Here is a 20,572-nt window from a genome sequence, read left to right on the forward strand (position 1 = left end):
CTATTCTCGCGAACGAAAACAACATTGTGACGTTTCGCTTAACCGCGTGATGCGCCATATGACGCACTGCGTAAGCGCACCCGGAAGCACGCAAGCGCATACGATCGCGCAACGTCCTGGCGCGCTTACGCTACGCGCCCCCGGGCGCGCCCCGGGGCGCGTACCGTAAGCGCGTCGGGTCATGTGATCTGAAAATAACACTTTTCATTGGTGCAGAACAGTTTTGGTTTCCAAATGATGAAAGCCCGGGTCATGTGACCTGAAGATAACACTTCTCATTGGTTCAGGACAGTTTTTTTTTTTCCAAATGATGAAAGACCCCACCTTTTTTCCTTATTCTGACTTTGTCCTTTGACTGAGGAAGACCTGTTTCAACAATAAAGAGAATTATTTTGTACTTTCAAATGGCTACTGTAGCAGCAACAGCTGGAGCATCTGCACCACCACCACCACCACCACCACCACCACCAAGAGGACCACCACAACAGTACATTGGTGGTCAAGTAGAGGAGGAGGAGGAAGAGGAAGAGGAGGAGGGGAGAAGATGGCTGCCTGAAGACAATACCCCATAAAAGCCAAGGCCACACATTGTATGGGAGTTTTTTTCAATCCCAGAGGGCAAGAAAAAAGTCAATGCGGCCAAGGTAACTTGCCTAATCTGTGGCATGGAACTCTCAAGGGGCAACCCAAACAAAAAATATTCTTTTGGTAATAATACCATGATTAGACATATGAGCATCCAAACAACTATTCTCATGCAGAGATGAGGGAACTGGCCAGTAACCTCCCCCAGTCTTCAAGGACCACCTCCAAAAGAAAGCAACCCACTCCATCGGGACCAGAAACAACGGAGACGATGCCTTGCATTCAACAACGATTTGAAGATTTTAGAGTAACATGTATTTATTGTGGCAAACTCATCTCCTATGGTGAAAAGAGCGTAAAGCTCGTTGTCCTTGCTGGTGACAATCACAATTGCCCCAAAAAACCCTAATTTTTTCAGTTTTTTGTTTTTTGCTCCAGTTGACCCATTTTCAATTCCCTTTTTTTGTTTCCCCCATAAAAAATACAAAAAAATATAATACTGTTTTGAAAAACCAAAAAAAGTACAAAATGTTCAAAAAAACATAAAAAAAATATCAAACAACAAAAAGAAGAAAAAAAACAGTTCTTTTTAGAACTACCTTTAGTTTATAAAAATAAACCTATATTTTTAAAGAATCTCTGTTCATTTGTTTTCCTTAGGGTACGCGTACCGGGGCGCGCACCCAAAAAAAGGAAAAAAAAATTAATGAAGGAGTTAGCATGAGGGAAGAACACAAAGAGAGTAATGTTAAGAGAAAGAGAGCTACAGGGAGAAACACAGAGGGATTGTTTATTACATAGTAAAAAACAGAGAATGCGTAATAGGGTGAAAGTGAGAAAAGTAAAATGACTAAAGGAGAATGTGAGTGGGTGTTGAAAGAAAAAGAAAGGACAGTAAAAAATGGAGAATGAAGGGTAGTGGCAGAACCGGGATAAATGAAGAACGGTGAAGGAGGGTGAGAAAAGACCAGTTAGTGTAAGTAAAGAGGGGTGAAAGAGGGTGAAAAATTGAATTAGGATAAGACATGGGGAGTGACAAAGAGAAGGGACAAAGACAGTAAAGGAAACAGTGCCTGAATGGGTTTGAGTGAAACAGCAAAGAAAGGTAAGTAATGCAGTGTGTGTGACTTATAGGGAGTCAGTGGGTGTAGGTCGGGGTGTGGGTGTGTAAGGTGTGTCTGTGGGTGTGGGTGTGTGGGGTGTTTCGGTGTGGGTGGAGGTGAGGGTGTGTGAAATATGTGTGAGGGGTGTATGGGTGTGGGGTGTATATGTGTGGGATGTATGTGTGTGTATGGAATGTGTGTGTGTGTGTGTGTGAGGAGTGTGTGTGGGGGGATTTTTTGTGTGTATGAGGTGTGTGTGTGGTGTGTGTGTGGGGTGTATGTTAGATGTGTGTATATGTGTTGGCAGGGGGATGAGGTGTGTGTGTAGGAGTAAGGTAAATAATTAAGAAAAACAGAATGAGTGAAGAAGCAAAGGAAGGGAACAGAGGGTAAGTGAAGTAAAGAATAGGGACTGAAAGAAGTTGAATATGAGAGGGGAAATATGGAAATTGGAGTAAACATGGAGAATAAGAATAAGTGAGGGAAGCAGAGTAAAGAAACAGGAGTGAGGTTGCTTGAGAAAATATTAGTGAGCTTAAAGCAAAGGGTGATGACAAACTACATTTTTTTAGTCACACTTACCATATAATAAATGTAACTTTAATTACATTTTTTTACTACACTTTGTATCTGTGAAAGAGAGAAGAAAAATTAAGTTATAATTAGTAAAATATGTATTGTAAATTAAAAGATACAAATGAAGAGGTTAAAAAGCATAACAGTGTATTTAGAAATAAAGTAAGAGTGAAGGACATAGAAAGGGAAATAAAGTAAGGTAGAAGGACAAAAAGAGAGAAAAAGAAATAGAAGGAGAGCAAATTAGTAAGAGTAAGGCATATAGATTCACTGACAGAGAGGAAGAGAAGAACAGAGAAATGAACTGTAGGTAAGAAAGATACTAAAACAATGTGAGTTAGCAAAGCTAAGTCAGGAAACAGTAGTAAGTAAAAAGATAATGACAGAGACGGAAAAGAGTCTAATTAAGGATGCATTTAGAAGAATGAAGAATAGAAGATAACTGAGAGTAAGTGAAGAACAGTCATAGAGTGAAGGGATGAAGGGAGAGAGGATAATATACAATGATTGAGGGAAATGGAGTGAGGAAGTTAGTAGACAGACACACTAAGAGAAAAACTGAGTGAGGTGGAGTACAATGACTAAGCAAAGGAAATGAGTAAGGGAGCAAAAAAAGGAAACAGAGGAGAAGACGACTAAAACAGTGGTACTGAGAAAAAACTAATTTGGTGATGAAAGTAAAGAGAAGGACTTTGAGAAAGAAATGGGATGAAGAACGATGAGAGAGGAGCAGTGAAGTTGTTATAAAAGAAATGATAGAAGGTAGATAAACACAAGTGAACATAACACAAGGAGAGTGAGGCACTGAGGACATAGAGGTAGTGAACGAAAAATAGAGAGAAGAGGTCAAAAGAAAAGAGCAAACAAAGATAAGGGAGGGAGAGTGGGTGATTTATAGTGATAGAGTGCGACAATACTGCTGAGTGAGTAAAGAGGAATTACTAAAAGAGCAAAGGAGGAAAATACGGAAAAGGGAAGTAAAGCAGAGAGACTGAAAGCTGAAAAGTTATGCAAGGGAGAGAGGGGATGCAGACAGTTGAAATGAGAATGAGGGGTTGTGAAAGAAGTGGAGTAAAGGAACGGGGTTACAGAAAGTGAAAGAAAGACATTATAAGTGAGTAAAAAGAGCTGAAAGAGGATAGAAAAAGGAAAGTGAGTGTCAGACAATGGGAATACAATTTATTTTACACAATCCAAAGTATAGAATAACTTGTACAACATGTTACATAGTTTATTTTTGCTGTTCTCAGAATATATTGAATTTCACTTAAAACAGTGAGTTCAAATTACTCATCATATGACAGCGGGGAAAAAAACACAATCTAAAAGATTGTGTTTTAAAAAAAAACTTAGATACTGACAAATGACAAATATACACTAATCTTTGATTCACTTACTTTTCCTTTAGGCCAAATAGTATATCATGAAGGTCCTTTTCTCGTTGGAAAGTACTCTGCTGTTCACTAAAAAATCCATTTCATCAACTTTCTAGAAGAAAAGCTCCAAGAACATCTGAAATATTTTCATTATTTTCAAATACTCCTTTTTTCAGTCATGACTCTTTACTCATTCCTTCACCATTCCTTAAAGCCAAATAGTGTCAGATGTATCAGTATATTTTCAAATTACTTAAAACAAACTCTAAAATTATCCTTTTTCCGATGTTCTGAAAGAAAGACTCAAACAACATTTTCACAATATTTAAATTTTCGTAATTCTATCTCTGACTTACTCATGTTCATCATTTCCTATAATACTGATATCACTTACTGTGAGATACACTTACAGTACCTATATGACAACTCCATTTTTTATATTATCTTGATCACTTTTACTCAGAATATAATTTTAAACAGCAAACTAACCTTTATTAACTGCTCCCGTCTTCATAGGCCAATTACCTTTACTTAATTGTTGGTTATAAAAACACTAGATATGAATTTTTTAAGTCAAAAGGCAAACGTTGTTTTAAAGTCAAATGAGTGTCATTACAAAGGGTCAAACCTTTACAACTTTTTAAATAGCATGTGTAATGCCCTGATGTTGTTGAAGGACCGTCATGATAAATAATAGCTACAGTTGCAAACGTTCTTCCTGAAATTGATAATTGAGAAGCCACAACATTTTTAATAGAAGTTGTCAATTTCGTTCCATCAGGTCTGCATCGTTGGAACATTAAAATGACATAGTGACCATAACTTCGTAGAAATAATGTGGACAGCATTGCAGACTTACATTGGGTACACACCATATTGTGATCAGCTGCTTTAACGAGATTATTAAAAGGCACTGATTTGCAGTCTGGTAAACTCAAATATATAAATCTTTCAGTGTCTTTTCTAGTACTACTTGATAAAGTACAGTTATCACAGTCATGCTGCCATTGATAAGAAAGGTTAAAAAGATTTTTTATATCTACTCCTTCATCTTCCAATACATCAAACATATACATTAAAAATTCCTGACAATCCTGCTGAATTATCTGTGAAAATTGATTTTGACCAGAACATATGTCTAGAAGATTTCTAATTTCTGAAACACTTTCTATTTTTGCTCTATCACTGCTACATTTCTCAAACACAGAATTCAATAAACAGCAGAATGTTTGATCCCGATTTTCAACAATCTGTTCTTGTAAATTTTGAAGAAAAAAAACATTAGCTACTACATTAGCATAGCAGTTGACACCAGAACTGTTTTCAAACTGAAATCCAACAACATCTTCAACAGAATCCTTTTTCTTTCTCCTTACAACTACAGTTTCATCTACTTTTTGTCTTTTTGGTAGTACCTCACTGCAATTATTCTCATTTCTTCTTTTTCGGCCTACCACACGTTTTTCAAACACAGGATATTGAGGCAAATGTGGAGCATACTCTCTTCTTAACCTATTGTATTCTTTAACACAATCTAGATCAGCACAAATCTTTGTTTCATCACACTCAATCAAGTACAATCCTGATAAAGTTCTGACTCGTGATAATGCCAGATATGCCATACCCTCTTTAAACACAGAACTTCCAATGTTCACCAAAGCACTATCTACACTTAAACCTTGAGATTTATGAATTGTCACTGCATATGCCAAACAAACAGGAAACTGTTTTCGGTGAACATATAAGTCTTTCACAAGCAAAAATGTAGCTGAACAACAACAAATTTGTTCTATTTCGTCAATGCCATCAAATTTAATTTTTAAAATTTCAATTCCATCTCTATTTTTGTAATTCACAAAACCAACAACATGACCCATTGCTCCATTTACCAGACCTCGTTCAACATTTAAATTCCTTCTCAAAATGATACGACAATTTAAACACACATTCAGAGTCTTTTCAAAACCAGCAGTTTTAGATATAGTCTTCTCTAATGAATCCAATTTTGATTTCAAATTTTCTGACAAAATAATTGTTGCTCCCATATGCTCTATTTTATCTATAGCTTCCAGTTTCACTATCGCTTCATTTTCTAACTTTAACATTTTGTTGTTGAACATGGAACATTCTTTCAGAGTAGGCATCAAACATATGCCAGATTTCTTCTCGTTAATTTTCTTAAAAATATTCTCTGGAAGAATGTTTTCATTTGGGTACAAATTTGAAATTAATCGTCCATGTAAAGCTTCTTTCCCATGCTGACTTATTTTTCCGATTCTTACATCTTGTAGAATATTTTTATAATCTTCATCCTTTGCCTGCCGCATCTTTTGGAGTAGTTCTGCATATTTGAAATGTAACCATATATTAACGTTTCCAATGCTTCCTAGGCACTTCCTGGTATCTTCATGCGTGACCATTTTAAACACTGGCTGTCCTTTCACTGGAGTTAGTTGCAGTAGATCTCCAAAAACAATGATGTGTTTGCCTCCGAATAACACATCATAGTCTGTTTTAAGAATTTCTTGCATTCTCAAATGCACAAAAGCAAGCATTAGATTTGAGACCATGCTTACTTCATCAATGATAAGAAGTTTCATTTTCTTCAGGACTCTGGAAACTTCAGAACACGCATCTCCAGATAGCTTGTGGTATTGCAATGTGTTATCATGCTCCACTGGCAGCATCAGTAAACGATGTAAAGTAATCCCTTTAATATTATGTGTGCCAGCCCAGTTGGAACGGTAAAAACACAAGACAGCGGGGATTCAGTCCTTTTCTGCAGATAAGTTGCAATTGCTTTAATCAGAAACTTTTTCCAGTTCCCGCTTCTCCACTCACGTACAGTCGGACAGGCTTAAATGATGTACATGAGCACTCTTTCTTCTCATGACTCAATCCATGTTCAACCTGTTCTGTGACTTCGTCATATTTCTGTTTCTGCTCAAGGTTTAATTGTTTCACCAAATCTTCTAAATTAATTACATCCTCTTGAGCTTGCTCCATAGCTCTTTCCACCTCATCCATGGCAGTGGCAGCTTCATTTTGGATAATTGGTCCTCCTAGTGGATCCTGACTCAATGAAGCAGAACTCTGACTGTCTTGAGAACTGTCTCTCGCAATCTCTGCAGCAATTGTTGCTTCTTGCTCTATTTCTTCATTCAACATTTGCAGATAATTTGGAAAAACAGGACATTCTATGGTATCCTTCGTTGCATTAAAAGAGTCTTCATAACAGAGAAAATCTCCAAGTAGTTCCTCTTCTATACGCCATGGTTTAAAGAGTTGCAAAAGAGCCAAATAGTAAAATTCTCTTTTGTCTGTATTTTCACAACTCAATTTTCGATGATTAATCAAATGACCTTTTCTCTGTTTCACTAGACATCCTTCACATCCAATGACAGCATATATTCCATTATTAATATCTTCTCTGATGTTCCTCTTATAAATATAGCTTTGAAGAACTTCATAGAGACAAGCGTTCTCAAGGTGAGGACTTCTATGTGGATAGGATATATCCAACATGTTTGTCTTCAAAATATCTGTACTTTCTGGTTCTTTCTCCGCCAAATACTCTATCTCTTGTACAGATTTCAAAACTCGGTTTCGTGTTGCGCAAGACCTAGACTTATCCAAATGATGGTTCTAGATTTGGCATAGAGACTTGCTGATGACAATCGATCAGAACATTCATATGCTCCAATTTCTCGATGCGACAACATCTTCAGACTGTAACTGTATAATTTCTTGCTTAGACTCTTTTCATGTGAAATGTCCTCCCACATTTCCTTCAGTTCTGTCTTTTCTTTTTTTGTGATGTAAGACATCACATATCGAGCCACAGCAATAGAGTTGTCAGCAACAAATTGAAGATCCATGTTAGCATCCACATGGACAAAATCACTGGGTTGTAGTCGTTGATGTACTTGGACTCTTCGTTTCTTTTTAAATTGTATGTATTTTTGGGTGATTTCCTTGTCACAGTATGTCGTAGAGAAGACATCAAATTATTTACTCTTCCTTTAGAAATCACTGGTCGTGGAAATCCGAAACGACATTTTGTGTAGAACTTGTCCTTGTTTCTGAATTTTCAACGACAGTACTTTCCACAACGATGGGATTGAAAACGTAAAACTTGTTGCCTTAAACTGTTTTCTTCGGTAGTTTTCGGAACAGCACATGTTGAATACTCTTCAATGAAGCTCATCACTGTCTCATCTGAATCAATTCCAAATTTGGGTGCATCTTTAATCCACAACAACATATGTATATGAGGAGCACCTCTCGGTTGATACTCCTTTCTCCAAAAGAAATCCAAAACCTCTCCAAGGGGAGGATTTTTTTTGTTGGTAATAAAAGACATAATAGCTTCAAATCTATGATTAAAATATCTGCATACATTCACTGGATCCAAAGAACACAGTTCTCGAGGTGTTTTGAATTCTTTATTTTGTATATTTGCATTTGCCTCTCGTAGAAATTGAAGTAAGTCGTCCCATGCATACTCGGCACAGCTAAGAGTGAGGAACCATGTAGGAGTTCCTAAGTTTCTTAGCATACATTTCAATTCCCCATGACGACGGTACTAATACTCCTTTGTACCACGCTGACATGCCATGAGATTGATTAAATGAGATTCCAAAATATTATCTTGCAGATTCACTTTCTCCATAAAGTCCCTCGCCGAAACATTTTGCAGATGTGCTCCACTTTTCAGTATATGGTTTACTGCATAGGAAAGCCCAGACAAGTCACTTTCATACAGTAAATGAAACAAATAGGGAATGCATTGACGAAACCTTGGATCTTCAGCATATAATCTTACAGTTCGATATTCAGATGCAGGAATTTGAAGTGGTCGATCGTCATATCGTCCACCTCGACCTGTTGGAAATAGCTGTGGAAAACAACGAGCTTCCAAACTTTCTTCCCATACACTAATGGGACTTCCTTTTGCTGCTTTCATTTGAAACAATTCAATTGCATTCCCCATTACTTCTTTGGAATGCAAAGGATGAACAGTATAATGTTCATATATTTCTTCACTTCTAGACACATCAACTTTTTCAATTTGGCCGCCTGAACAATCACTGTCTTCATCTGCAGCTGTTTCCTCTGCTGCAACACATACATCTTTGTAATACTCATTGTTTTTGACTAAATACAACGTTGCCTTTTTGACTTTCCTAACATCCACTAAATCTTGCCAGATTTTCTTACTCTTTGTCGGAACCCCATTAACTAGAATAACTAAAGGTTCCTCTTCTACTTTTTCTATACCAATTGTATCAATATTTTTTTTGACATCTAGAGGCAAATAAACAACTCTTCCCTTTAATCCTATCTGCAAATCTGTAGGAGGCAATTTCCCTATCTTAGGCTCCATGCGAACAATTGCCTGAAAAGGATGGACACATTGAATCAAAATAGACTCATATGTATTTAAATCCATCAATTCACGGGGAATGTCTACCAACTCCAGATTATTATGAACAGCTCTAGCAGGCATTCTGTTTTGATTTAATTTATCATAACAATATTTACAAATACGCTGATCAGAACTTTTCCAGAAAGACAAGCCAGTGAATGCCCTTGCAAACCTGTGTTTTCTCTCACTCTGCAAGGATCTAAGTCTTGCAACAACTTCATTTCTGCTTTAGACTTTTCTTACTATATGTACGTAAGAAATTACAAAACAAATCAATTGATTCCTGTCGCACACTACAAATACGACTACACTTCCAAGTGTACACTGGACCCTTAGTACGTCTCCCTAAAACTTCATCAGTTAACACCTCTTCTGGTTCTCTAGGCACAAGTTTCTCTTTTTCAATCGGACAACCGTCTTTCACCTCATAAGCTCGACCACTGGTGTCAACTGCATGCACTAAATCATTCTCCTGGAAGTAACTCTGCTCATTAAAAAATGGCTCACAACTTGAACTGTGCATCCATTCTCCTGAAAAAACTTTACAAAAATGAGTCCGATTAATTACTCTTTTCCATCTACTGTTTGATTTGAAAACATCAATTGTCTTGTTAAGTGTCCTAATTCTATTGATTATTAAAATAAATAATTTTTTCTTAACTTCAAAAGCCTGATCAACAATCTTCTCTACACTTTTCTTTTTCTTATAAAAAGCAGCTCTCTGTTTACCTTTCCTAATGTTTTTTAACAAATTTAAAACCACCCTATTGCGAAACATTCGTTTACGAATGTCTCTAAACTGATTCTGCCTTCTATTCCTATACATATTATTCTCTCCTGCTCCAGTTGTAAGATTTTTTGAGGGTCTCTGCTTCCTTTTCAAATTTACTCTCTCATTCTCTTTTTCTACATGCTGTCCAACATTTCTTTTTGATCTACATATGTTCCGTAAGAAAGACTTAGTTGTCTTACCAGGAGCTTTGTTCCTGTTTTTTGAAGTATTTGTTGTGGAAGAGTGCTGTAATTCCGTTGCTGTTTTTATTTTTTTGCGGTTATCATGTTTTCTTCTCCTTTGCCTTGAGGGCATCTTTCCTTACTCTTGAAATCTTGATTTCAATCTGTGTTAAAGAAAATAATAGCACATTATAGACCACTATTACCAAACAACAAAGCAATGACAAAAAGCAAACGGTCTATTCAGGGTTACAGATCAGGTGAGTATTCTCCAGGGGTGCAGAAGAGGTGAGGCCTGTATTGAAGAGTGTAGTGGAAAAGAGCTCTGTCCACAGGTACAAAGAAGATGAGACCTGTGTCTAAGAGTGCAGTAGGGGATAGGCTTCATGAAGTCTAGTCCACTGCACTCTTACACACAGGCTTCACCACCTATGCTTCCCAGGAAAGGCCTCTCTCCCACTACAGTCTTGAACATACGCCTCACCTCCTCTGTCCCTCTGGACATGCCTCACCTCATCTGCACAATCTACTTCCTAATCTGAAGTAACACAGGTGACATTATTGTGAAAGGATGAAATATATGTATTTAATCATGCAGACACTATTTATTCCTTCTTAAAAATCTAAAACTCATTCATTTGCACCAAAATCGTTTTTTAAATAACATTTTAGACACACACTGCAGGTCCTATGTATAAGCATTCAGTGTCCATGAGTACAGTGGAGAGGACTGACCTCCTCTCACCCTTTTACAAGCCTTACCTCATCTGTGTCCTCTGGATAGGCCTCAATGTATTGAGTATAATTGATGGTAACTGGGTGCAGATGAGGTGACGCATGTCCAAGGGTGTAAATAAGCTGAGGCCTGTCTAAGGATACAGATTAGTTAAAGTCTATTCAGGGTTGCAGATAAGGTGAGGATTGTCTAGGGGTGCAGGAGAGGTGAGGTCTGTATTGAAGAGTGTAGTGGAAGAGAGGTCTGTCCACAGGTACAAAGAAGGTGAGAACAGTGTTTAAGAGTGCAGTGGGGGATAGGCTTCATAAAGTCTAGTCCACTGCACTCTTAAACACAGGCCTCACCACCTATACTCCCCAGGAAAGGCCTCTCTCCCACTACAGTCTTGAACACAGACCTCACCTCCTCTGTCCCTCTGGACATGCCTCACCCCAACTGCACAATCTACTTCCTAATCTGAGGTAACACAGGTGACATTATTGTGAAAGGTTGAAATATATTTATTTAATCATGCAGACACTATTTATTCCTTCTCAAAAATCTAAAAGCCATTCATTTTCCCCAAAATCGTTTTTGACATCACATTTAAGAAACACAGCACAGCACCTATGTACAAGCATTCCATGTCACTACTAAAACTTCACAATTTTACAAAATACATTTCCTCTATGCAACGAAACTCAATGTGCTTCCTACACTGAGTTAACACAGGTAACATCATTCTGAAAAGGTCAAATTTATTTCTTTCAGAATGCAAACACTATTTATTCCATCTCAAAAATGTAAAAGCCATTCATTTTCCTCAAAATCGTTTTTGACTTCACATTTAAGAAACACAGCACAGGTCCTATGTACAAGCATTCCATGTCATTACTGAAACCTCACTATTTTACAAAATACAATTCCTCTATGCAAACAAACTCAATGTGCTTCCTACACTGAGTTAACACAGGTAACATCATTGTAAAGAGTCAAATTGACGCCTGTGTCTAAGAGTGCAGTCGGGGATAGACTTCATGAAGCCTAGTCCACTGCACTCTTAGACACAAGCCTCTCCACCTATGCTCCCCAGGAAAGCCCTCTCTCCCACTACAGGCTTGAACAAAGGCCTCACCTCCTCTGTACCTCTGGACATGCCTCACCTCATCTGCACAATCTACTTCCTAATCTGAGGTAACACAGGTGACATCATTGTGAAAGGGGCAAATGTATTTCTTTAAGCATGCAGACACTCTTTATTCCTTCTCAAAAATGTAAAAGCCATTCATTTTCCCCAAAATTGTTTTTGACATCACATTTAAGAAACACAGCACAGGTCCTATGTACAAGCATTCCATGTCACTACTGAAACTTCACAATTTTACAAAATACAATTCCTTTATGCAAAGAAACACAATGTGCTTCCTACACTGAGTTAACACTAGTAACTCATTGTGAAAAGGTCACATTTATTTCTGTAAGCATGCATACACTATTTATTCCAACTCAAAAATGTAGAAGCCATTCATTTTCCCCAAAATCGTTTTTGACATCACATTGAGGAAACACAGCACAGCACCTATGTACAAGCATTCCATGTCACTACTAAAACTTCACAATTTTACAAAATACATTTCCTCTATGCAACGAAACTCAATGTGCTTCCTACACAGAGTTAACACAGGTAACATCATTCTGAAAAGGTCAAATTTATTTCTTTCAGAATGCAAACACTATTTACTCCATCTCAAAAATGTAAAAGCCATTCATTTTCCCCCAAATCGTTTTTGACTTCACATTTAAGAAACACAGCACAGGTCCTATGTACAAGCATTCTATGTCATTACTGAAACCTCACTATTTTACAAAATACAATTCCTCTATGCAAACAAACTCAAAGTGCTTCCTACACTGAGTTAACACAGGTAACATCATTGTAAAGAGTCATATTCACGCCTGTGTCTAAGAGTGCAGTCGGGGATAGGCTTCATGAAGCCTTGTCCACTGCACTCTTAGACACAAGCCTCACCACCTATGCTCCCCAGGAAAGCCCTCTCTCCCACTACAGTCTTGAACAAAGGCCTCACCTTCTCTGTACCTCTGGACATGCCTCACCTCATCTGCACAATCTACTTCCTAATCTGAGGTAACACAGGTGACATCATTGTGAAAGGGGCAAATTTATTTCTTTAAGCATGCAGACACTCTTTATTCCTTCTCAAAAATGTAAAAGCCATTCATTTTCCCTAAAATCGTTTTTGACATCACATTTATGAAACACAGCACAGGTCCTATGTACAAGCATTCCATGTCACTACTGAAACTTCACAATTGTACAAAATACAATTCCTCTATGCAAAGAAACTCAATGTGCGTCCTACACTGAGTTAACACACGTAACATCATTGTGAAAAGGTCAAATTTATTTCTTTAAGCATGCAGACACTATTTATTCCTACTCAAAAATGTAAAAGCCATTCATTTTCCCCAAAATCGTTTTTGACATCACATTTAAGAAACACAGCACAAGTCCTATGTACAACCATTCAATTTCACTACTGAAATTCAACCATTATCAAAAAAAAATGACACAAACCAACAGCACAGAAACTCAATGTGCTTCCTACTCTGAGTTAACACAGGTAACATCATTGTGAAAGGGTCAAATGTTTTTCTTTAAGCATGCAGACACTCTTTATTGCTTCTCAAAAATGTAAAAGCCATTCATTTTCCCCAAAATCGTTTTTGACATCACATTTAAGAAACACAGCACAGGTCCTATGTACAAGCATTCCATGTCACTACTGAAACTTCACAAGTTTACAAAATACAATTCCTCTATGCAAAGAAACTCAATGTGCTTCCTACACTGAGTTAACACAGGTAACATCATTGTGAAAGGGTCAAATTTATTTCTTTAAGCATGCACACATTATTTATTCCTTCTAAAAAATGTAAAAGCCATTCATTTTCCCCAAAATCGTTTTTGACATCACATTTAAGAAACACAGCACAGGTCCTATGTACAAGAATTCCATGTCACTACTGAAACTTCACAATTTTACAAAATACAATTCCTCTATGCAGTAAAAACTTTTTACCAAGCATTATCAAAAAGCATGACACAAAGCAACATTAAAAAATCACAATTTGCTTCCAAATCTTCTCCATAGAGTATACAAGTCTCTATATATATTAAATGAATCATTACTCACCTTTACAAATGCTTTAGGAGATTGAGAACAGTGTCAGACACACACACCAATATTTCTTTAGAAGAGCAAAAGGTATGTACTCCAGGCACTGCAACCATGAATGGCACAGAGAACCTCTAATTCTACACACATATTGCACATGTTAACCAATCAAAACTCTTCCCTCTCTATTTTCAAACCAACCCCCTTCCCCCCCTCAGCCTTTTCTACCTGTTACCATAGCAACTCCCTCCTCACTGAGCTCTCAGGGTTAAAAGTTTATTCTCCAATGTTGCAAATGAACTAAGCAAGGATGTTTGACCTCTCAATACACCAGCTTATCCGCTGCAATCTTTCTTTAAATGACTTTTTCTTAACCATTCAAATGGCTTCTTTCACAGAACAGAACCATGCACCCTAACTTCCAGTTTTCAACTATCTGAATCCACCAATCATTGCTTGTGATTGAAGAGCACTGAAACTCCACCGTTTTTTTTTTTGCAAACTCATACTGTTCCAACTGCCATTTCATTCCCACACTTCATCTGACTGCACCAGAACCTCCTCTTACCATGTATTCTGTATGGATTATTGGACATAGCTACATCCACTGGGCTCAAAGGTATGCAGCTACCAGAAATTTTCACAACCTTGACTTACCAAATGTAGACATAAAATGGATTGGCCAAAGAGGATTGAGATGTCATCAATTGATACCATTGGTGAAAACCTTTTTGCATCTGCCACACCCTAACCTCATAATTCTGCACTGTGGTGGAAATGACTTAGGCACTTTGATTGGGGTAGGTCTGGAAATGCTTTTAAAGGACACCTTTGAGCAATTGATGGCACTTTTTCCTCAAACTGCCTTGGTATATTCCAATATATGCCAAAGACAGAAATGGAAGTGGTCCAACCAATTTTGTCCACAATTTGAGACAGCACGGAAACATGTGAATAAATCTGTTTCTGCTTACATGAGAGACTATGGAATGGGTTCAATATACAACAACAACTTGCGTTACAACATGCAAGATATCTACAGAGGAGATGGTGTGCACTTCTCAGATGAGGGGAATAGAATATTCCTCCTGAATATAAGACTGTGCATTGGAACCTACTTGTAGGTACCTAAATCAGCCACAGAACCCAAAAGCTCTTTTCAGAGCTATCCTACCTCTGATCACTCAAAATGATTATTTTACTCTAACTTTTTTCACTGTTTTTCACCAAAGTACGCTCCCCGTTACGCTTCCCGGTGCGCGTACCGGGCGCTCCCCCTGCGAAAATTAAAACAAAATTGGGTTTTTTGGGCCTATATGGGCCTCCTAAGCCCCCCTCAGAAAACCTAGGGGGTCAGGGAGTGTCTACTGTGCCCCCTTTTACCCATTCCCAACGTTGTTTTTCCTCCATCTTGTGTCTCAAATCTACCGAAACACAAGATGGAGGACTCCAGTAGCGCTGCCGGTACGCGTACCGGGACGCGCACCGGGAAGCGCTCCCAAAAATTTTAAAAGTTAATTTACATAAAAACCACTGGAGACACTTTCACCAAATATAGAATAGGCCGTACTACATACCAATCCCTACCATTTTTCCAAATTTGGTGGAATTCCATTGAGCCATTTCAGCTGTAGCATTGTCTAAATATCCTGAGGTAAATTACATGACAAAAACACATCTGAAGTGTTAGAATTTACAACCAATTAAAATGTTACTTTCATTTTTTACTTTTTTTTCCTGACATTTGATTGGTTATGTACATGAATATAAATGAAAAATGAGAGGGAAACACGGCCATTTTTTGACTACAACTACCTGAGGTACATCTTGAAAGGATTTTCGCATTTTGTCTTCTTCACCTCTCTGTAAAGTAAGTTGATAATTTGTAAGGGGCACTTTAAGTTAATTTGTAAAAACTTTTTCTGATAGTTATTTACTGTCCCTCTGCTATAGTTATACATAGAGATAGACTCCTCTGTTATATTTATGGATTGACTTAGGCTTCTCTGCTATAATTATGAATTTACTTACGCTTCTTCACAGGCACTTTTTTATATTTCTACTTCCTGCCTGTTACCATACACTGCCCAAAGTTAACTTCACTGTTAAAAAATCAGAACTACCTGTCTGAACTTAAACCCAACAGTGCCCTAACTCTACTGATATAGTTATTTTTTATGCAATTTACAGCAAAAAAATGGAAGGAGAGCAAGAAAACATCAATGTTTCCTTCGAGATTACATATGAGGAGATTCTTAATGAAGATTTTGTTGAACAAGATTTTATGGATCAGTCTTTGGATCAACAATTTATTGAATGTTTACAAGATATAGAAACATGCATTTTTGAGGAGATTCCAGATGATCTAATGCTGGAAGTCTTATTGAACTATGAAAATTCTAACCAATAAATGTTTATTTAATAATTAAAAATTGTTTGAGACATTATTCATTTTTATATCTAATTCATGAAGTACTACCAAAATGATTATGTTTATATTATAGTATAACGTGAAACTTACAGTATACCGTGCAATTTTAAAACATCATAAGGGAGCAGAGTAGACTACCCATGATCCCCTAGGTCGATTTCGGGAGTACTTAAAGGATTTATGTTTATATTATAGTATAAAGTGAAACTTACAGTATACTGTGCAATTTTAAAACATCATAAGGGAGCAGGGTAGACTACCCATGATCCCCTAGGTCTTCTCAGGGAGTACTTAAAGGATCTGTTTCTGCTTTCCTGACATACTATGGTATGGATTCCATATACCACAATAACTTCTGTAACAACATGCAAGATATCTACAGAAAAAAAGGTGTACATTGAATTTAAGACTCTGCATTGGTACCTACATGTTGGTACTTAAATCACCCACACAACACAACAACTCCATTCAGAGCTACCCTACCTCTAAGCACTTTAAATTATTATTTTACTGTTTCACTGAGTTTTCCCCATGTGTGGGTGTGTGTGTGTGTGGGGGATGGTGGGGTGTGTCTGTGAGGTGTGTGTGTGTGTGTGTCTGGGGGGGTGAGGTGTATAGGTGTGTGTAGGTGTGTGGGGTATGTGGGTGTGGGTGGGGGTGTGGGTGTGTAAGGTGTGAGTGTGGGTGTGGGTGTGTGGGGTGTTTGAGTGTAGGTGGAGGTGTGGGTGTGTGAGGTGTGTGTGGGAGGTGTGTGGGTGTGGGGGGTATGTGTGTAGGATGTGTGTGTATGTGTGGGATGTGTGGGTGTGTCTGTGAGGTGTGTGTGTGTGTGTGGGGGGAGGGAGGTGTGTGTGTGGGATGTGTGGGGTGTGTCTGTGAGGTATCTGTGTGTGCGTGTGTGTGTGTGTGTTGGGGTGTGTGGGTGTGGGTGTGGATGTGTAAGATGTCAGTGTGGGGGTGTGGGGTGTTTGGGTGTGGGTGGAGGTGTGCGTGTGTGAGGTATGTGTGGGGAGTGTGTGGCTGTGGGGGTGTGGGATTGTGTGCGTGTGGGTGTGTATGGGACGTACTTGTAGGTACCTAAAACAGCCACAGAACCCAAAAGCTCTTTTCAGAGCTACCCTACCTCTAATCACTCAAAATGATTTTTTTACAATACTATTTTCACTATTTTTCACCAACGTAGGCTCCCTGGTACGCTCCCCGGTGCGCGTACCGGGCGCTCCCCTCGCGAAAATCGAAAAAAAATGTACTTTTTTTTGTCACCCGCGGGACCCTTTTATGGCCCCCACATCAAACCTGGGGGATCAGGGGGGGTCTACCCTGCTCCCTTTTGGTTATTTCCCACTTTGTTTTTGTCACCTCTTGTGTCTCGATCCTACCGAGACACAAGATGGCGGCCGCTCCGGACTGTTTGGAATGTTGACAGACACCCGAGAGCCAATCAGCTTTCCGTGCGCAAGTCGCGTGGCGCGCCCGGAGCGCTCCCCGGTGCGCGTACCTGGGCGCGGCTATAGATATATATATTTTTTAGAACCTAAATTACTCAAAATCCACTGGAGCACATATCTTGAGACATAGCAAAGGCACATCGGGCTACCAGTCCCTACAATTTTGCCAAGTTTCGTGGGAATCCATTCAGCCGTTCGGGCTAAAAGTGAGTCCAACCGCCCTATGGAAATTAACATGGGGAAAACACGTTTTGGGACCCCCCTTTTATCTCGGCCCCCACTTGATGAATCCCCCCGAAACTTTCAAGGAAGGAGCGGAGAGCCGCAAGGCAAAGTTAAAGAAAATTTCAGGCAGATTCCTCAACCGGCGTCAAAGTTATTCCCAATAGAATGTTGCGATTTCCCTATGGAAAACAATCCTAACTATAACTACCTAATGGCGACCGCTAGTAGGTAATATATATATATATATATATATATATATATATATATATATATTCCAACCAAACAATGGCTTTCACCCGAGCCTCTTGTACGGCGGGCTCACGACAGGGGTAGCCACCCCCACAATATGCAGCAACTTCCAGAGCGTGTCTCCCAAGATGGCAGGGATACAAAAGACAATGGAGCCGTGGCCTCAAATCAGATGGTGACATTTTATTTTCTCGACACTACGACCAGCGCGTTTCGGAGTTCCAGTCACTCCTTCATCACGGGCATTAGATTGTTTGTTAAGTGGTGAATAATAAAGTGCAAACAACGGTCATGTGACCATGGACATAAAGAAAATCTTGTGATTTAACATCATTATAATGTATATACGATGTAAATAAAGTTTCATATTCATTACAGAGCCTCCTGTTTTCATATCATCATCATTATAAACGTGTGCAAATATAATAATAAACACATGTGTGCTGCAAACAAAAAGTAAATACAATGTTTACAAATCATCGGCTTGCTGACTGTCATGGCGTCTAATACATAAAGAAAACACATAAATAGTGTACGGCATATAATCACCTTCTTGTGTGGCATCATAAGTTCATTTTTGCCAAAAAATAATAGTAATAATGAATTAGTGTGAAATTTTATAAAAAAAGTCTCGGGGTGAGCCGCGAACTCTTGTCAGTAGCTGAAACCCACGGCAAAAGATGCACGTACTGGTTGAGCTATGCCCCCGTTCACATGAAAAGCAGTTAGATAGGCAATATAGACCGGTTTACAAGCATGCAACCCAAGTGGGTACAGCCGATATGAGTAAATACCTAAACATACCAGTGCACTTCTCAGTAAACATATGATTGATTCGCCGAAGTGGGCCATAATAAAAACTTATATAAAATAGCCTACCATGTGACACTGTCTGGATATTTAGACATATAACAATAATCAAATACACTACTGATCGAGATTTGGCTAGCTAGCAGCTTATTTGAGCCTAGTGGGTAAAAATAACCAGTGTACTAAATGCCTAATGTGGGATCATATACAAACTAATAACAATGCATAAATTACATATTGTTTCGGCGTCAGGGGCCAGCATTTGCATAACATTTTAAATCATGTTGGAACTGTGGCTCGATGACTTGCATCATATACTTGATTTGAGATGCTTCACAGCGATCGATAAGCTCATCCAATGCTAGCAACCTCTCAGGACCGGTCCACTTCTGAAAGGTTCGCAGCCAGTCCTGCAGCTCTGCTGGAGGGCCGATGGAAGGGATTCGTCGACACTGATACCCATGGTTGGCATTTCGCAGGTCCCCAAACGTTGCGGCACTGTTTACGCATTGTGCTAATGATCTAAAACTGCTGTACTCTGAGCCTTTGCATAACTTCTTTCCAGGAGATAGGGCTCTCACATCAACACCATTCTCATACTTTCGTTTCATCTTGGGCCGAACATGACGAATGAGGTTCCCCTCCTCAGTACGCTCCAGATAATCAATCCAGCGCTCATCCATCATATAATAGAAGTAGACGTCACTGCCATCCTCTCCATCTTCGCTCTCTTCCTCCCCTTCATCCTCTCCTCGCATGCCAGAGCGGTCAGACTCTTCCGACTCATCCTCCTCTTCTTCCCCCCAAACGGCCTGAATCTCTGACTCTTTTTCCTCCTCTCTGCCCGTGCCTCTGGAATGTTCCTGAGACACGTTGCCATTCAAAATATCTCCTGTAGAACTGGATAGCCTTGGCTGTGTGTTGTTGTGCGAGCAGCTACCCCGGCCAGTATCACCACTGCACTGCCTCTTCCGGCACGTCAGGCCGTCACTGTTAATTTCGAGAATGCGGGTGGTAATCCCCTTCACATGCAGGAGATCTTCTAAGGAGTTGAACCCCTTCAGCTCCTCTCTCTTCCGCATGATGCCCCAGGCTCTCCTCCTGCCGATACCCCTCAGCGCCCCCTCCAGCTCCTTGAAGCCCGCTCTGTTGATGTCCACCGCGCTCCTCCACTGCGGCTCCGAATCCTCCATGCTCTCTCTACCCGGGGATCTACTCCGACCGCAGCCAGGAAACTCCGAGGACCTACAGGCCTCCGTGCGCATTTATTATTATTTTGTTTTAATTGAGCCTAAGTATGCAGAGTTGGAATCCACATGTAAAAAAAAAAAAAGGACATTTTTTTTATCGGCAGGGTACGCGTACCTACGCGAACCCCGCGATTTTAAAAACAAATGTGGGGCCTTCGGGGTCCTTGTGTGACCCCCTGAGCAGGACTAGGGGGTCAGGGTGTTTCAACCCTGCCCCCTTTGCGT

General features: G+C 39.2%; 1 pseudogene; it reads right to left on the bottom strand.

Annotated features, from left to right (window-relative positions):
- The window catches only part of LOC144828014 (F-box/WD repeat-containing protein 7 pseudogene), a 73,114-nt pseudogene extending 52,752 nt beyond the window's left edge, over positions 1 to 20,362 (bottom strand).
- Between the last annotated feature and the right edge of the window lie 210 nt (positions 20,363 to 20,572).

Source organism: Lissotriton helveticus, chromosome 4_1 (genome assembly GCF_964261635.1).
Source record: "Lissotriton helveticus chromosome 4_1, aLisHel1.1, whole genome shotgun sequence".
NCBI lineage: Eukaryota > Metazoa > Chordata > Amphibia > Caudata > Salamandridae > Lissotriton > Lissotriton helveticus.